Genomic DNA, 18,353 nt, shown 5'->3' with positions numbered 1-18,353 from the left:
AAACAAACCAAAAATAAAATAAACCACAAATTAACATGAGCTGACAGACAACATTTATCAGTCGAGTGGTCACAGCATCACTAAAATCTCACCTGAATTGAAAACTGGGCAAGGACATGTATGTTTAAGGGCTTTGTATTATTGTTTATTAGCATATATTACTATTATTATACAAAGATAGCAGATATTACAATTCTTATATATATAATTTTTTTAAGCTTATATTTAATTGTTGTATGACATATATAACTGATTAAACATTTATATTAGCATCTAACTTTATCAGGGTTGTGATTTCATCCCTGTAGGTTAGTATAAGATGTAGAGAAAATGCCATTTTCAGGGCCTTCAATATAGTACACACAAACAGTAATAATAACATTTAACTTTCAATAGTTAATAATCAAGCACCTTGAAATGGAAATGAATCCTCTTCTGATAAAAGATGATGTAGCAAGCTTCTGCTCTGCTCGTCCAGGATAACTTTCTCACGTGCGATCCATTCGGCGCCCTCTAGCGGCGAAAAACCAATAATAATATAATGCTCGGACTCCGTACTTCTTGGGAAAACTAGCAACTTCCTGAACAAAATGTAGCACATATATATGTCTATATTAGTATTTAGTTGTTACAATATAGTTTCCAAGCTAAAGGACAGTGTTTTTAAGACAACATAACATACCTTCAACAAGACTGGACGCGACTCCGGTTTGATGTCTCTGCTGGGTCCTAAAGACAAGAATTACGGCGGAATATCTCAAATACGTGTATCATTTCCTCCAAAACAACTGTAGAGATGAACACGGGGGTAGAGAAAGCGTTTTTATCTGCATGTAGATCGGCTATAAAGCGCGCACGCTTGTATCATCAATAATTAAGAGTCCAGGTGAAACAGATAAAAAACACGACACGGAGAGGCAATTTGATTAAAAAATAACAATATTACTACATTAGAGCTTGCAAAACTTTATGACGCAAGAGCAACATCACGTACGCATATTAATACAGCGGTTCTGTGTCAGCTCAATCAGTTGACTGTTGAAATTCAAAAATTGTAACCCAACTGGTTGAGTTATTAAATAAATAACCCAATATAAGGTTTAAAATAACCCAACAAAGCACCAAATATTTTTAACTCAACCATTGGGTTAAATAAATAACCCAACGTTTTTTAGAGTGTAGATAATTACAATTCAGCCACTGAACAATTCTACAACTACCAATCTACACCCACAACAGCTGACAATAATTCTGACACTCACAGACACACATAGCTGAAGCTTGTCATCACTGATTTCCAGGACTATAAATACACCTCACTCACTCACACTAGTTGCTAGGTCATGTTATCCTGTAGCAGTACTTTTCTTGTCTTGTCTAACCTAGCTGTGTTTTGACTATAGGTGGGCATAGATAAATTTTTTTAATCTAGTTTAAGCTCACTGTAATCTTTGAATCAATCTAGATTAAGTTAGATTAAAACGGTTAAGAATATGTGTGCTACCCAAATAATGACTAAATATAAGTCTTTAAGAACTGGTTTCTCAAGCCAGTGGCGCATTAGACCAGGGGCTCATCTCCGATTTCCAAAATGCATCACAAACTGCTTGATAAATTGTTCCACTATGATAATTGGTGTTGAAAATAAATTATGTTCACTAAAATGTACTTGTGTTTACTAACTGTTTATTCAGTAAAACATAAATTTTGAACTGTAGGCCTACATAAGCTCCAAACAGCGATTTTTAATTACCTTAAAACAACTAAAGTCATAACTGAACTAAACAAAAATGGAAATAAGATGGGGAGTATGCACATATTAGTGACATTATTGAAGTAATCAAACTATTACCGTCGTGTAGGACTTTTCGCCATATTTTCCGACAAGATCCACACATGCGGCTGTCAGTAAAGGACCGCATGCATGCACACACACAAATCGTGAAATGCGGAAGTTTTTTCTTTCCATTCGGCGTGCGTTATTAAATTCTATAACACTCTCACCAGTCCTTACTCCTTGTTTGCGTCTAATACCTTAGTTTGTCACGGGGGCATGAATGAAATGTTCATGAGTGAATGTGAAACTGCCGAACTTCACTTCCCGGCCACCGTAAAAGAGCCTTGAGCCAGTGACAGTAAAAAGAGTGCAATAACACAGCAACCGACCAATAGAAGTTTATATGTCGAATGAATCATGCAGCCATTGGCTAAATTCTCCATCAGTCAAACTACTGGATGTAGGAAGTAACCACTGTGACTGATAGATGGCAATGACTGTGAGACAGTATATGCAGAAAGTCAAAACACTCGACTGCTTTGTTTAGATTTTAGTAACTATAACTTTGACTTTATATTCAATTTGTGGTCTCATTTTATCTGTAACACTGTAAGCTATGACATCAACTTGTCTTTTACTACAAAGACACCGTTTTCACATGTAAGTAACAATAGGACTCATAAACATTGCCATGTGGAGAAACAGCGCCCAGCGCAGTGTTGAAGTTTTTTCAACACATTTCTAAACATAACAGTTTTAATAACTCATCTCTAATATATTTCACACATTTTGTATATATGACAAGATGGCGGCGCGTTCAGATCGCGAGGCTCAGCGTCTCTCCGGTTTCTGCAATTTTGCAGTATTATTCCTGCTCATTTCGGGTCAATTCGTGCAGAACAGCAGTGCCTTTACATCGTACACCCGACAGGACATCTTAGATATTGGTTTGTGCATTCCGGACAGTTTTATTAGCAATCTTCGACTCATCGCAGAGGTGGCGCAGAGAACGTAAACAAAGACGGGGGAAGCGCGGCGGGCTAAGAGCTAAGCTAAAGCTAACACCACACCGGCTCTATTTACCCAGCATATTTCTCGCCAATGTACGGTCACTGGTGAACAAAATGGATTAAATTCGACTGCGCATCAACCACAGCAAAAGATTATGGAACTGTAATGTCATGATTTTCACAGAAACATGGCTAAACAGCGGGATACCAGACAACGCTGTATTGCTAACTGAGCATCAAACATTCCGAGCAGACAGAACAGCGGATGACTCCGGTAAGACCAGAGGCGGAGGATTATGCATTTATATTAGCAAAGCTTAGTGCACAAACTCTGTCGTCGTTGGGAGACATTGCTCTGTTAACCTGGAATTTCTAATGGTTAAATGTAGACCGTTTTATCTGCCACGGGAGTTCACCTCCACTATAATAACTGCTGCTTATATTTCTCCCGACACTGATGCCAAGCTTGCTATGAATGAACTTCATGCAGCCATCAGCAAACAACAGACTGCTCACCCGGAGGCTGCTTTTATTGTTGCGGGGGATTTTAATCACTCAAACTTAAAGACAGTGCTCCCCAAATTCCATCAAAACATTTTCTGCCACACAAGGGGAAACAAAACTTGAGACCAAGTTTACACAAACATGGCTGAAGCATATGCTATGACCCCCTCCCCCACTTGGGTTAATCAGATCAACTTTCTTTGTTCCTGACCTCCAAGTACTCACCCCTCATCAACTGTGTGAAGCCATCAGTGAGGACCATCAAAGTGTGGCCAGCGGGGGTGGACTCCACACTCCAGGACAGGTTTGAACACACAGCCTGTAGTATGTTTGCTTCCCAGGCCACATGTGGCTCTCACACAGACATTGATAGTTACACTTCCTCTGTTCTGGAATATATCAACACCAGCATAGACAGTGTTACAACCCAGAAACAGATCACCACATACCCAAAGCAAAAGTAATGGATGAACAAGGAGGTTCGCCTCCTGCTGAAGGCACGCAACACTGCCTTCAGATCAGGGGATGCACAGGCCTACAGCACTTCCAGGGCTAATCTGAAGAGGGGCATCAAAAAGGCCAAGCACTGTTACAAGCTAAAGCTAGAGGAGCGCTTTTCCAACTCTGATCCTCGGCGCATGTGGCAGGGCATCCAGGCCATCAGCAACTACAAACCCAGCCAGTCCACCCCCACAGCCACAAATGTCTCCTTCCTGAACGAGCTAAATGACTTTTATGCCCGCTTTGAAAGAGACAATACAACACCCCACACCAGGAACACTTCCTCAACCGACCACTCACCTATCACACTCACCTCCTCAGAAGTCTACACCGCACTGAGTCGGATCAATGTGCGTAAGGCTGCTGGACCAGACGGTATCCCTGGGCGCGTCCTCAAAGCATGTGCAGAACAGCTCGCTGGGGTATTCACAGACATTTTCAACCTGTCGCTTAACCTAGCAACTGTGCCAACATGCTTTAAAACCACCTCTATTGTGCCAGTGCCCAAACACTCCAGCCCAATATGCCTGAATGACTACCGCCCTGTAGCACTCACACCCATCATCATGAAGTGCTTCGAGCAGTTGGTCCTGGCACATCTGAAACTCTCTGTGCCATCCACACTGGACCAGTTCGCCTACCGTTCAGTTTGCCTACCGTGGCAACAGGAGCACAGAAGATGCCGTCTCCATAGCACTGCACTCTGTCCTCACACACCTGGACAATAAAAACACTTATGCACGAATGCTGTTTGTTGACTTCAGCTCAGCATTCAACACTGTCATACTCTCTAAGTTACTGATCAAACTCAGAGACCTGGATATCGACGCGTCTCTCTGCAACTGGGTTATGGACTTTCTGACTAACAGACCTCAGAATGTTAGATCAGGCCACATCTGCTCCACCACCGTCACACTCAACACTGGTGTACCACAGGGCTGCGTGCTGAGCCCCTTCCTCTACTCCCTTTTTACCATCGACTGTAGGCCTATGAACAGATCCAACACCATCATCAAATTTGCAGATGACACCACAGTGATTGGTCTAATCAGCAATAATGATGAGACTGCCTACAGGGAGGAGATACAGCATCTGGCCACTTGGTGCACTGACAATAATCTGCTCCTTAACACCAACAAGACCAAGGAGCTCATTGTGGACTTCAGGAAGGGACGAACAGGCTCACATGATCCCATCCACATTAATGGGATGGCCGTTGATCCTGTCTCATGCTTCAAGTTCCTGGGGACCCACATCTCTAAGGACCTTTCCTGGACTACCAACACCTCCAGCCTGGTCAAGAAGGCTCACCAGTGCCTATTCTTCTTGAGGCAACTTAAGAAGAACCAGCTTTCCTCAGCGGTCTTGGTGAACTTCTACCGCTGCACAATAGAAAGCATCCTGACCAACTGCGTCACAGTCTGGTATGGAAGCTGCTCTGTTGCTGAGCGTAAGGCACTGCAGCGGGTGGTGAAAACTGCCCAACGCATCACAGGGACTACACTGCCAGCCATAGAGGACATCCAGAAGAAACACTGTCTGCACTGAACAAGCAGTATTCTTAAGGACACCTCTTACCCTGCTCACAGACTGTTTTCTCTCCTACCTTCCGGCAGGTGCTTCAGGCTCCCCCGGACAAAAACCAGCAGACTGAGGAACAGCTTTTTCCCCAGAGCTGTCTCCCTTTTGAACTCTACCCCTCACTGACCCTTTTGCTCCCCCAATACACCCCCCACACTCCTCTAACTTATACTCCTCACAATCACTGCACTATTTAACATTTGCACTATTTAACATTTGCACATTTAAAGTTTGCACATATTCATTGCACTGATTCACTGATTTGAACTGGACATACCCACTGCACATGGACATTTGTAATTGTTTATCTATCTGCACACTTCTGATTATTAATAGCATCCTGTACTTATATTCATTTATTGTAAATCTGTTCATAGCTAATACAACCTATATATAATGTTCATAGTACATCCATCTGTAAATATTACCATAGTTTTTCTATAACTGCACTTTATAACTTATACCTGTATCCTGCACTTGCTGCTATTGCACTACTGGTTAGACCGAAACTGCATTTCGTTGCCTTGTACTTGTACATGTGTAATGACAATAAAGTTAAATCTAATCTAATCTAATCTAATCTAATAACTGATTTATTTTATCTTTGCCATGATGACAGTAAATAATATTTGACTAGATATTTTTCAAGACACTTCTATACAACTAAGTGACATTTAAAGGCTTAACTAGGTTAATTAAGTTAACTAGGCAGGTAAGAATTTGAAAAATCAGAAAATTAAAAACTGCTTTTATTCAAGCCAAAATAAAACAACTAAGACTTTCTGCTGAAGAAAAAATATTATTAGACATACTGTGAAAATTTACTTGCTCTGTAAAACATCATTTGGGAAATATTTTAAAAAAGTAATAATTCTGACTTCAACTCTACATCACATTCCCCTCATTCAATCAGAGGACATCTAATTAAGCTCACATGTTGAAACTCTGTGGCCAATTCCAGTAACATTATTATTTTTCTTTCTAATGCAGTATATCATGTTGGACATGCCAGAGAAGCAGTTCGGATCAAGGAATGGACAGTTCTTGTAGAACACAGGTGGAGACACAGATATGATATTGTGTTTGAAGTGGCCAACTGTCAAGAAGAGAAGAAATGACCACTTTTGATGAAAACAGAATGGATTCAGTGGTCAGACAGAATTGTTTTTCTGAAAAAGGACTGTAAAGTTAATATATATTAATATATAATATGATCTCTACATTGTCTCAATTAGGCCTTCATAAAAATAACAATTAATAAAAACACAGCCACCAAGAATAATGATGTGATCTTTTGCAGTGCAATATGCATCAGAGTTTATTATAAACAGAAATTGAATTGTTTTTCATTTTCACATCAGGAAATGTTACCATATGGATTAATTTAGAATTATTACCCTAAACCTCTTATTTTAAACCTTGGTAATCATTATAACCACAAAAATTACCTAAAGGTTTTGTGTTGTTGTTTCTTTGTTCTTAAGAAAATACAGTTTGTAAATGTCACCTGAAGTTTCAAAGAATTTAGTGTCACATGTTATAGATTATTGTTATAGATTATTACATGTTATAGATTATTCAAAGTCTTTTGGAGCTTTGGATGCCTAAAAAATCACAGAAATGTAATCATTCATTTAAACACATTGTGATAAGCGCCCACATGACAGAAAATGATGAATATTTTAATTATTCAATGACCTGTAGATATGCCCTTTCTTTCCCCTAAGCTGATAAGAGTAGATTTTGATTGCTTCACTTTTGCTTAACAAAGGCATGGTCCGAATAAAGCTGGCAAATGAGAAAATGGGAGTTAAAGAGCAAAAAAAATTTAGTTACAAAAAACTGAGATGAGGGAATCTTAAATGAAAGAGTGAAGAAGATGAAAATGAGGGAATTAGAAGAGGTTGAGTGATTATTTTACATATGTCATTACACAAAAGTTCCCTCTCCTTTATTTCTTCCAAGACTTAAACCCAGTTTAATTCCTGAAGCTTTCTGTTGACAGACGATGACCGAAAACATTAGACAGCCACAATTATCTAGAGAGACAGAGAGGATCAATGCAAGTGATCAAAGCGGGTTTTCTTACAATCTCCTGTCAGCTCTTGAGCCTGATGAAAGAGCTCAGAATATTATCAGCGGCTTTCCGGCTTTTTCCCCAATTGACCTGAAAAGTTCACTCTTCAATTTGGGAATGTCATCGAGCGATTGCCTAAATATGTTACGGCACTTTTCTTTCTAACGCTGTATACTTTTCCGGCGTTTCTGTCTGTGACTCAGTGGAAATGCTTTTCAGTGCTTTTCAGTCAAGGCTACACGTTGTATTTTTAGCCCATTTTTATTCTTGGACAAATGTTTCCAGGCTGGCTTCTTTGTGCTCACCAATGAATTCAAGATCAGACCTCATGCACATATTTGAAAAAAAGTGCTGTGAATCAGCAGAGATGTTATTCTGCTATACCTCATGTACAGTAGATTTGCTGAAGTTCTGCCATTTCTGTAAGTCTTTTAAACTTCAAACCATGTTTAACTTTTTTAAAGAACTCTGTATTTCGCATTAATAAAAGTTTGAGTTCACTTGAGTTCACTAATTTTCAAGTTGGCAACACAGTGGCTCAGTGGCTAGCACTGTAGCTTCAGCAAGAAAGTCACTGGTTCAAGACATGCGCTATGGGTGAATAAATAAACTAAATTGGTAGTGTATGTGTGTGAATGAATGTTTATGGATGTTTCCCATTACTGCTTTGCAGCTGAAAGGGCATCCGCTGTGTAAAACATATGCTGAATAAGTTGGCGGTTCATTCCGCTATGCCGACCTGTGATGAATAAAGGGACTAAGCCGAAAAAAATAAATAAGTTTTTTGTTTTTTAGGAACCAACATTCACGAGTTTGTAACCCAGGAAGACAATGACAAAAATGTGTACCTTTAAAGATATATTTTGTAATATTCTTTTTAGTGATTATTGTCACAGATTGGCCAGGCTCTTCCACCAGTATCACGCAACGAGCACCTTCACCTGAGTTCTAATCATGCACAGCTGCACCCAATCACTCAAACACACTATTTAAGCACCCACCTCACTTCATTTGTACTTGCATATACTCTGTTTCCTTCCAGTCTGTCCAGTGTTCCCGATGTCCTGTCAGCGTTGTGTGTATCGTCAGTCTGTCTTCCCCTCAAGTCCTCTGGTATGTGCATACGGTCATCCTCAGTGTCTGTCATCCCACCTGCCACAAAGGATCATCAGTTCCACCGAACTCCATTCACTTGTCATATATCATCCTTTACTGCTCACTTGTTGGAATAAACATCATTTGTACTAACTCACCTTGTTTGTCCGTCTGCTTCCATAACAATTATATGGTTTTGACAGGGCAGCACAGTGGCGCAGTAGGTAGCACAATTGCCTCACAGCAAGAAGGTCGCTGGTTCGAGCCCCGGCTGGGTCAATTAGAGTTTGCAGTGCAGTCAATTAGAGTGTTCTTGTGGGTTTCCTCCGGGTGCTCCGGTTTCCCCCACAAGTCCAAAGACATGTGCTATAGGTAAATTGGGTACGCTGAATTAGCCGTAGTGTATGTGTGGGAATGAAAGTGTTTCCCAGTGATAGGTTGCAGCTGAAAGATCATCCGCTGCATGAAGCATATGCTGGATAAGTTGGTGGTTCATTCCGCTGTGGTGACCCCAGATTAATAAAGGGACTAAGCCAAAAATGAATGAACAAATGAACGGAATTGACAATAAAAGAGCAGTTAAAAACCTTGCCATGAAAACTGGCTAAAATAGCGAAAACTTTTTTTAAGCTATGTAGGCTTGTATTTCATTTGATTTCAATACAAACTTTGTATTTATATGTTGAAAATGTTTCATTGTTTCATTGTTTCTTCACATTCAGATATGTGTTTCATGAATTATTAAATTATTTATAATATAAACATTACAAGGTTTCACGTTACCTTTTCCATTTAAAAGCACTACAAAAAATGTGGATAATAGAATAATATGTAAACACACTAAATGTTTCTTGTCACAATCAGTTATGAACAAATAAATGATTATTTTCATAAAATGGTCAGTCTATTTTTATATTCTAAAACAGATGTCAAATATTAGATATTTTCTAAATCTAATTTTGGCAGTTCATTCCGCTGTGATGACCCCTGATGAATAAGGGGACTAAGTCGAAGGAAAATTTTATCTCATACTCTATCACTTAAAAGTGAAAATTCCTGTTTACAGGCCACCATGCCTGCTGAAAAAAACTGGTTTTATTTGGTTAACCAGGCTGTTTTTAGAGGAGTAGCCAGCTGAAATCACTAGCAAAAACCAAGTCAAGTTTGTTTCAGGTGGTCATCCTGCCTGACCACATAAGATCAATATGGATGTAGCCAAAACCCTTCTAACACCAGCCTAGTTGACCATTTAAAACAACATAGGCTCATTCTGAAAACGTAGACCCATATACATTTCTGGAGATCTTGAATTATGTAGCCAGAAGTACTTATGGCTGCATTTAATTTTTTAAATGAACGCTACAGGGTGGTATGATGCCATTCCTTTTCACGCTTACTAGCTGACCGCTTACCTCCATATGGACGACTTTCCCACTGTTACCAGTTTGTCCAGTTAGCTACGTTGGTGGTTTGAGATGCAGAGAGGAGATGACCATGACGACAGGGTTGAAGTCTGGTAAAAAAAAAAAAAAGGTTCCAGAAAGCAGGTAGACAAAAACAAAAGCAAAAAAATAAAATAAACAAGTAAATAACAGGATTTTTAAATTTGTTGGTTGGGTGTAGGGAAGTGGGTGGGCGGGTCAATCTGTGCTTTTAAAAAACACTATTGGATGGGTTTAGGGACGGGGGAGGGTGGGTCAGTCGATCGATCAGTCAGTCGCTCATTCAGTCAGTCAAAAAGTCAGTCGACAACAGCCTCTGCTGGATTGACGAGAGAACAGCAGGCTTGAATGGCACTCGCGAGAGAAACTTGAGATCTGAAAAAGCGTACACATCAGCCTCTCGTGGATTCGCGAAAAATAAAAACTGCAAAAAGAAATGTAGCTCCTGGGACATCTTTGGTGGTGTCCAGAAATGTATATAGAGGTACGTTTTCGGAGGTTGATTTAAAACCAGCCAAACAACTTGGGCGGGTTTCTGCAGGTTTTCCAGCTGGGATGAAAAGTAAAGTTCTGCCTTCTTTGATTTGATTGGCTTTCTCAGTCATGTTGACATTAATGATAAAATGCAGAAACAGACTAACCTAACCTTAATGTGATCTTAACAACAAACAGAGCAATGTCAATATCAATAATTACTGTCCCCTTTAATTGTCGATAGCATTTATGACCCTTTCTTGATGTGATAATTTTCAAGAATACATAATTAAAGACACCAAATCCAAATCAGGAATATTTTAAAGGCAAATATTTGAATGTAATGTAGTTTCAAATGGCTCACATAACCGATTAATTAAATTATGGAAAATACTGAATATTTAATGTTAAAATATAAGGACTAATTTGTTTGTGTTTTTATGTTTATTTATTTTTTAATTTCTTTATATGTAAATATGAATAGCCTAGAGCACTACAAAAGTGCATTGTCTTTTAATATATAAACATCTTCTTTAAAAGTAAGTCTGAATAAACCGCAAAGTGAGAGCTCTGTCCTCCCATTTCTCATCAGTTTTGTTCAAATGTGCCAATAAAAAACAAAACTGATACCACACTTGCAGACTCAATTCATGCTCTGCCTGCTTTAAAAATACATCTTATTTATGACATGCCTCAATGAACTGTGCTGCCCTTTTCATAGCTATTATTTTCACGGTTAACACAGGAGTCACATTCACAAAAATGTGTAATAAAAGAGAAAATGGACATCAAATAGACTCTGATTTATATATATATATATATATATATATATATATATATATATATATATATATATATATATATATATATATATATATATATATAAACCATTCAAAATCTAATACTGTTTGGGTGTATTTTTAAATGGCTTTCAGAACAGATTAAATTATGCAAAATCTGGAGATAATATGAGACAAAAATGTTCTCCATTTAAATAATACAGATAACAATGTACAGTTATTACATGTACATAGAATAAATACTGTACTTTAATGAGTAGGAAAAAGTAATAATGTTCAACACATTTATAATTTTAACTGTTCATAGTATAAATTCAAACTTCATGCAAGACATACATTTTTTAAAACCTTATGATGGTGGTCCTAATGAGGATGATCATATTTGGCATTTAAAAGATGTAATTTGCTAATGTAAAACAGCTTTTGCATAAAGTGTATAGCAACATTTAATAATAAATCTTAATTAATAAAACTATATAGATACTTTTTTTTCTCTTATGAGTGACATGTTGTTTAAATCACTTATTAAATGTACATCAATGCATATGTCAAATATAATTATTTAGTTTAAACCAATAACAATATAAATATTTTACATAGATTGTAAAAATATCTGTTGCTGTCTTAAAATAACTTTATATCTCATTTTAGTTAAATCTTTTCGAATAAAAAAAATGTTGAAACATGATTAATTATTTAATATGTTAAAGCAGCAAAAATATGTTGTCATGACTTGCTGAAGGCTGATAATATTAATTTTTACATGCAACTTTCAGATTAATATTGATAGACTTATTGGCAGATCAATTTGTTGACATTGTGAATTAATGCACAGATATTGATAGAAAATTTGTGATTTATTTAGATTTTTTTTTATCCAGCTTTTTCTTAAATCGTCACCTTGGAATTATAAGGTTTTGTTTGCATTTCGAATGATTTTGAGGTATTGAGCTTCAAAGTTTTTGCATTCCATATAGCAAACAGTATGTGTGTAACATTTGTTTTTTAAATAAAAAGTCTTAAAATGTAAACAACTTATTAAAAAAACATCCCATAATGTAAATAAGTTGTCATTTAATAAGAATATGTCAATAACTCAATTTTGACAAAAATGTCAGATAGAACCTTATAATTCTAAGGTGACGATATACATAAATGTCAAAAACATATCAATGAAAAATGTTTGGACTGTTCTAGTCAAGCAATACATAAAACTAAATTCTATCTCAAAACTGGGTTGTAACTACATTTAATAAAATTATGCAGCTGTCACTCTCAAAACAGACTAAACTGTATTTAGTCTGAAGCATATTTTTTCACAAACAGGACTGACAGCTTTATTCTTTTGCTTGTGAACATATTCTGTGACCAGAATAAAAGTTCAATTTATCAATAATGGAATCAGCGAGTCTGGGGGGAAAAAAGAAAATACATTTTAGGGCAGGCAAAAGCCAGTGATTCTCTCAGTATGAAAGCCAGGACAGAAATGGTGTGGAAAATTCAAACAGCTCATATTATATCAAAACACACATATTCCTCCAGGCATGAAATTGAACAAGTTATTATATTGCACTATAGTAGGTTCGTTAAACAGCAGAAATACAGGACAAGAATATAATAAGGCAAAGTAGGAAGAGCAAGAAACCTATTGTTTCATAAAGAATCTTGAGTGGTCCTTAGAAAGACTTTAGCTTTATATTTACATTTCATAGCTATTGAAACTGACTTGACGTTTTTGAAGCAACTTGAAGAAGACTGAAATTGAAGAGCTGATTTAGTGGCATCTTCAGCTGTGATTGGCTTCGTACAAAAGCAGTGAAATCAATTTTGTTTTGCTATTCCATTTGTTTTCTTGCCCGTTGCACTGTTATCAGAGACATGAGACATGACAGAACCCACAAAAGCTAAATCAATTTGAAGAAGTCAAACTTCACAGAAGAATTAAAGTTGTTTATTCTTCCATGGCACAGAGGGTAAATATTGTGTCACGTTTGCCGTTCATTCTTTGCTAAAGTTAATTTCACACACAGCTTTTCAGCTGACCGTAAACCTGTGACTTTATATAGCTGTTTATTTACATTTCATTATTTTCAGACTATTTTTGTGCAAACACAAACACATTATTACAAAAATTACAACCATGTTTCATCATATCACTGTATGTATATCCCAGAAAACATTTTAGACATCTAATAGACATCCAAACATAGACATCATAGTGGTCTAACTACTAAATAAATACTAACTACTAATTAAATACTTTTTCTCTCTCTCTTTTTAAAAAAAAAAAAAGAAAGAAACTCCAGCACTCTTACTCTAACACTAAGTTCTCTGAGCACAAATAAGTTACTTTGCATATTTAGCTTTTCTTGTGTGTATTGCCTCTTCTTGTTGAATCGCTGAATGCCTCCTTAAATGTAAATCGCTTTGGACAAAAGTGTCTGCTAAATGACTAAATTTAATTGTAAATAGATTTGTCATCAAAGAAACAAGAATGAATAATCAAACTTTGCCATTTTTAGACTAGTTAAACGTCTGTTAGCTTTTCATTGACAGCCCAAACTTAGCCTTGTTCTAGTACAAGTTCTCCACACTATGTTTATATGTCTATAAAATGTCTTTTAAACGCAAAACTGCTTGATGGGACTACAGTGCAAAGTTCACAAAAATAAAGAGCAAATAAACCTCTATGTATTATGTATGATTTCTGAACCGTAAAATACAAAAAAAAAAAAAAAGATTGGAAGATAAGCTGCTATTTTAAAGAAAATCGCATCTCAGTCACGGTCCATTTTGAATAAAATGTAACTGAATAAAGCACTCTATCAAAAATAAAACGGTGATAAAGGCTGTTTGATGTCTGTGTTTGCCACTGAGATGAAAACGCTGAACTGATATTTTTTTAAATATTGGCTGCCATCTGCTGGTCATGGTAGTATGTTACAAGACAACCTCATTTGACCTCCAAAATAAGGATGAAGACGAACAAAGACTATAAAACGCGTGCATCTTTAGTTGATATAATACTGTATTGCCAGTATTGCAGAAATAAAAATATTAATAATAATGTAGGTTCATTAAACAGCAAACCGGACAAGAATATAATAAGGTAATGTGGGAAGTGAAAGAAAGCTTCTGTTTCATATGCAAAAGAGTCACTAAGTCACTTGAGTGGTCCTCTGAATAATTTTAATAGAGAATTTATAAATAGAAGCCACTACATATATAATGTTCACTATTTATTTTACTATTAACATAACTATTATTTAGTTTTATAAATATGAACCTTTTATTCTTATTTTCTGTTTTTGTAACTTAAGTTTAACTTTACTGCACAATAAAAAACATGATTCATGAAAATGTGTAAAAACTGAGTAATCTCATCTCAGTATGTTCAAATTATCTCAGTATGTTAATGTATAAATAGCAAACTGTGTCATATTTATTCTGTGAATGATGAAAAGTTAATATTTCTCAGCAAACAGTCCATTCTGACTGCAGAAATGCATGATATGAAAACATTAGTTTTGCTTTTCTACGTTTACAAAAGTGAAAAATCAAACATTTGTTTGAGCATGTTTTAAAAAAAATAATAATAAAATTATATACTACAGGTTTTTCATGGCACCAAGTAACATAACTTTGTAAAGTTGAGGCTTTTGGGTAATATGTCAAAAAAATATGCACTGCTTTGTTATTTTGTAACAATCTTTGTTAAGTTCATTCCCAGAACTTTTGAGCATCTACATTGTCAGTAAATAAAATGCACTAGTTTTTCCCACTGAAAAACGCCTTAGAATAACATTGAAATAAATTGCTATAACTTGCTTAGAGAATATTGGATGTAGAAAAAATGCATGTTGGATGTATAAAACATCCTATAGCTTTCTAAAGAAATAAAAGCAAACTGCAAGAGATTTCGTTTGTGTTAAATTTTCGGTTGTGCTAAATTTTTGAGTCTTTTTCTTAAAATTCAGTAAAATTTATCTTTTTTTAGTCATAAAAATATAAAATTGGAATTTTTGAGAATTAAGATCGAAACTTTAGCTTCTCCTGTTAAAATGATATATGACACTTGATGCTGACTGCTAAAATAAGTAAAACTAAAAATGCAAGCATCTTGGGCATCTACATAGTCAGTAAATAGAATGTACCAGTTTTTACTGAAAAACACCTAAAATAACATTGAAATAAAACGCTATAATTTGCTCAGGGAATGTTTGATGTAGACAAAAATTATTTTGTAAGTATAAAACATCATAGCATTTATTTTTAAAGAAAAAACAAACAAACTTCATGAAGTTTTGTTTCCAATCACTAGAAAATGGCACTTTTTTTAAATAGTTTTTTTTTTCATTCTGGAAAATTTTCTGTCCCTTCATATGTTTTTAGACCAAAAAATATTTTAGACTGGACTTTTAAAGGATACAGATGGAAGCTTCAGGTTCTCCTGTTTAAAATGATATATGACACTTGAGGATGTCTGCTAAAATAAAAATGCTTTTTAAAATATTAATAATATATGTCCATCAGATGCCCACAACATAGGTCTAGGTCTTTAAGGGTTAAATAAGAATTTGTGATATATTTGAAGACATTAAGAGATATGAAAAGCCAAAAAACAAGATATTAATGTTCATTATTTGAAGATATTGTTCATTATTTGAAGATATTGGTTTCATGTTGTGAGAGCTTTAACTCCCCTGCTATGTATTTTTCTTTATCATTTGGTTTATTTATTTATTTTTTTGTTATTTTATTTATTTATATATGTTGTATTACTATTTATATTGAGGATGGAAGAATTGTGAATGTAAATTGCCTGTTATCTCAGTCTTTTGTGTAATTTACAAAGTATTAATGCCTTTCTGTTACTGTTCAAGCATTGTTAATAAAATAGAATTAAAAATAGACAGATTTCCTTGTTTTTGACTTCAATTGTAAAAGCAATGTTGTGGCGAGTGCTGACGATTGAGTTAGTGACAAGTAGTGGATTTTTTTGGCATATCATACTTCAATCAGACGGTAGAAATGACTCAATCAGATTTAATCAAGTTAGGTACTCCTCTCAATAAAATATAGTCAGTCAAAATATGGTCAACTATTTGGTCGAGCAGGCAGTTAAAGGGTTAAAGCAAAACAAAAAATAAAAATGTGTAAAAAACTTTAAATAAGAAGGCTGAAGGATGAGTATCCTGCCTTTCAGAGTCCCTGAAACTTTTCCTCTGCTCCTGGCACCACTTCCCTTTCCTGCAACACTAAGCAGGCCACTTTTATTTAAATGCATACACACATTTTGCATAATACAATCTCTTCAGCATGCAGAAAATATGCTGAATGAACGCTGAGTCCAGTTGTATGGCTCATTAGCACAGAGAGCATTGATTAAAAAATAGACTAAAAAATATTTTTTTAAATGCCTGTTACTGACATCCAACTTTCATATTTAACAGATTTCACCTAATAAATGCTAACTAAGCAGACATTACTGAATATCAATGATAAAATGTATTTGTAATTGAGAGTCACAAATGAAAGAGAAAATAATACAAATAAAGAAATACTACTGTATTAAAAATATAGTTTGTGTTCCATGCATTCGTGGTTGTAACATTTAAATGCACATTGTATAGCAAATTTAAGTCTCTAAATACTTATAAATAACAACAAAAAAATAAACTAAAGAATGGGTTTCTTGTTTATTCTTCATTTCTAACAAAGCATTATTGGCCTCAATCATTCACTAAATGCACTAAACACTACAGCATCCAACACATTTCATCAAATCCATCCTTAATTATAACTGATTTAACATAATTATAATGATATCCTAGTCATTGTAAAGGTCAGCTCTTTAAGTATAGTGATAAAAATTATAACAATAATAAAAATAAATGTTTATAATAATTATCATAAGTTTATTATGTTTTTAACAGCTCGTTTTGGGACTTATTTGAAAAGATGTCTGATTTGTTTTAAAGAGTAGACCTATGCCAAGTGTAAACATCTTAAAACTTTGTCATTAAATTTCTGATACATTTTTTTAAAAGTTAAATGTTTATCATATTTTTAAAATGAAAATGCTTTTTGTAAGTTAATTGTAGATATGTGGGTTTGATTCGGTTTGATTCAATTGTGAGTAGCTATTTCACACAGTCAAGCCGTGTGGAGAGCTATCCATGGTGCTGAAGAGCGACTCTCTCTGGGACTGTTATCTCTGGTTACTCTGATGCCTGAACAGTGAAAACTGCCTGATATTTGATATTTTACGCAGACAGAAGCAAGTTAGAGTCGCATGGGAATGCAATGTCTAGAAAATCAGTGCTTGCTATTACTAGATAGATTTAGTGAGGGGTTATTTTAAGAGTTGATCATTCTGCTCAACTTTGTTTCCATCCATTTAACTTGTCTCAGTAATTTATCAATTTCAAATTGAGTCCTTTATGTAACTGAAGTAAAATTAACTTATGCTATCTGAGATCTTGATACTTATTTTAAAATTGTGATGTAGTACCAGTAAAACCCTATTTAGAATTTCAATGAGCGATTCGAAGTGAGAGTAGGGGAGAGCGGAAATCTAAGGTGGGTGGCTTCGACCTTAGAGTTTTGCAGTGTTTCTCTTCTGATGCTTTATAAAATGAATGCACATTGCCAATAATAATAAAAATATTCAAAAGTTTAAGAAAATTGTAATATTTTACATTGTTGGATTGCTTTTGCAACATTTGATGGAACTGAAAATGCAGTTTAATATTTTTTGCAAAAATAAAGGACAACATATATTTGCAGATAACATTAACAAGGTCATAGTCAGATATATTTAAGTAAATTTATGCCAGTAAATCTAGCAAAAATTGTTGTGTTACATTTGACCCACTAATGTGTTACATTCGTCCCTGCCTATGGTGTCAAAAGCAACAATGTGCAACTTTTGTTTAAAGTAAAGTTATTTTGGAGTTGTTCTTTCATACAAAATAACACCTAGTTTTGATAGACCTCTCTTGTTAGTAAGTAACCACAGTAAAAATATATATATTTCTGCTAAAATCAGTCTCTTTTAAAATAAGGATTTTATGAAAAATGGTAGCCAGC

This window comes from Danio aesculapii, chromosome 23 (genome assembly GCF_903798145.1).
Source record: "Danio aesculapii chromosome 23, fDanAes4.1, whole genome shotgun sequence".
In the NCBI taxonomy this organism is placed as follows: domain Eukaryota; kingdom Metazoa; phylum Chordata; class Actinopteri; order Cypriniformes; family Danionidae; genus Danio; species Danio aesculapii.
This window is presented reverse-complemented; position numbering follows the sequence as displayed.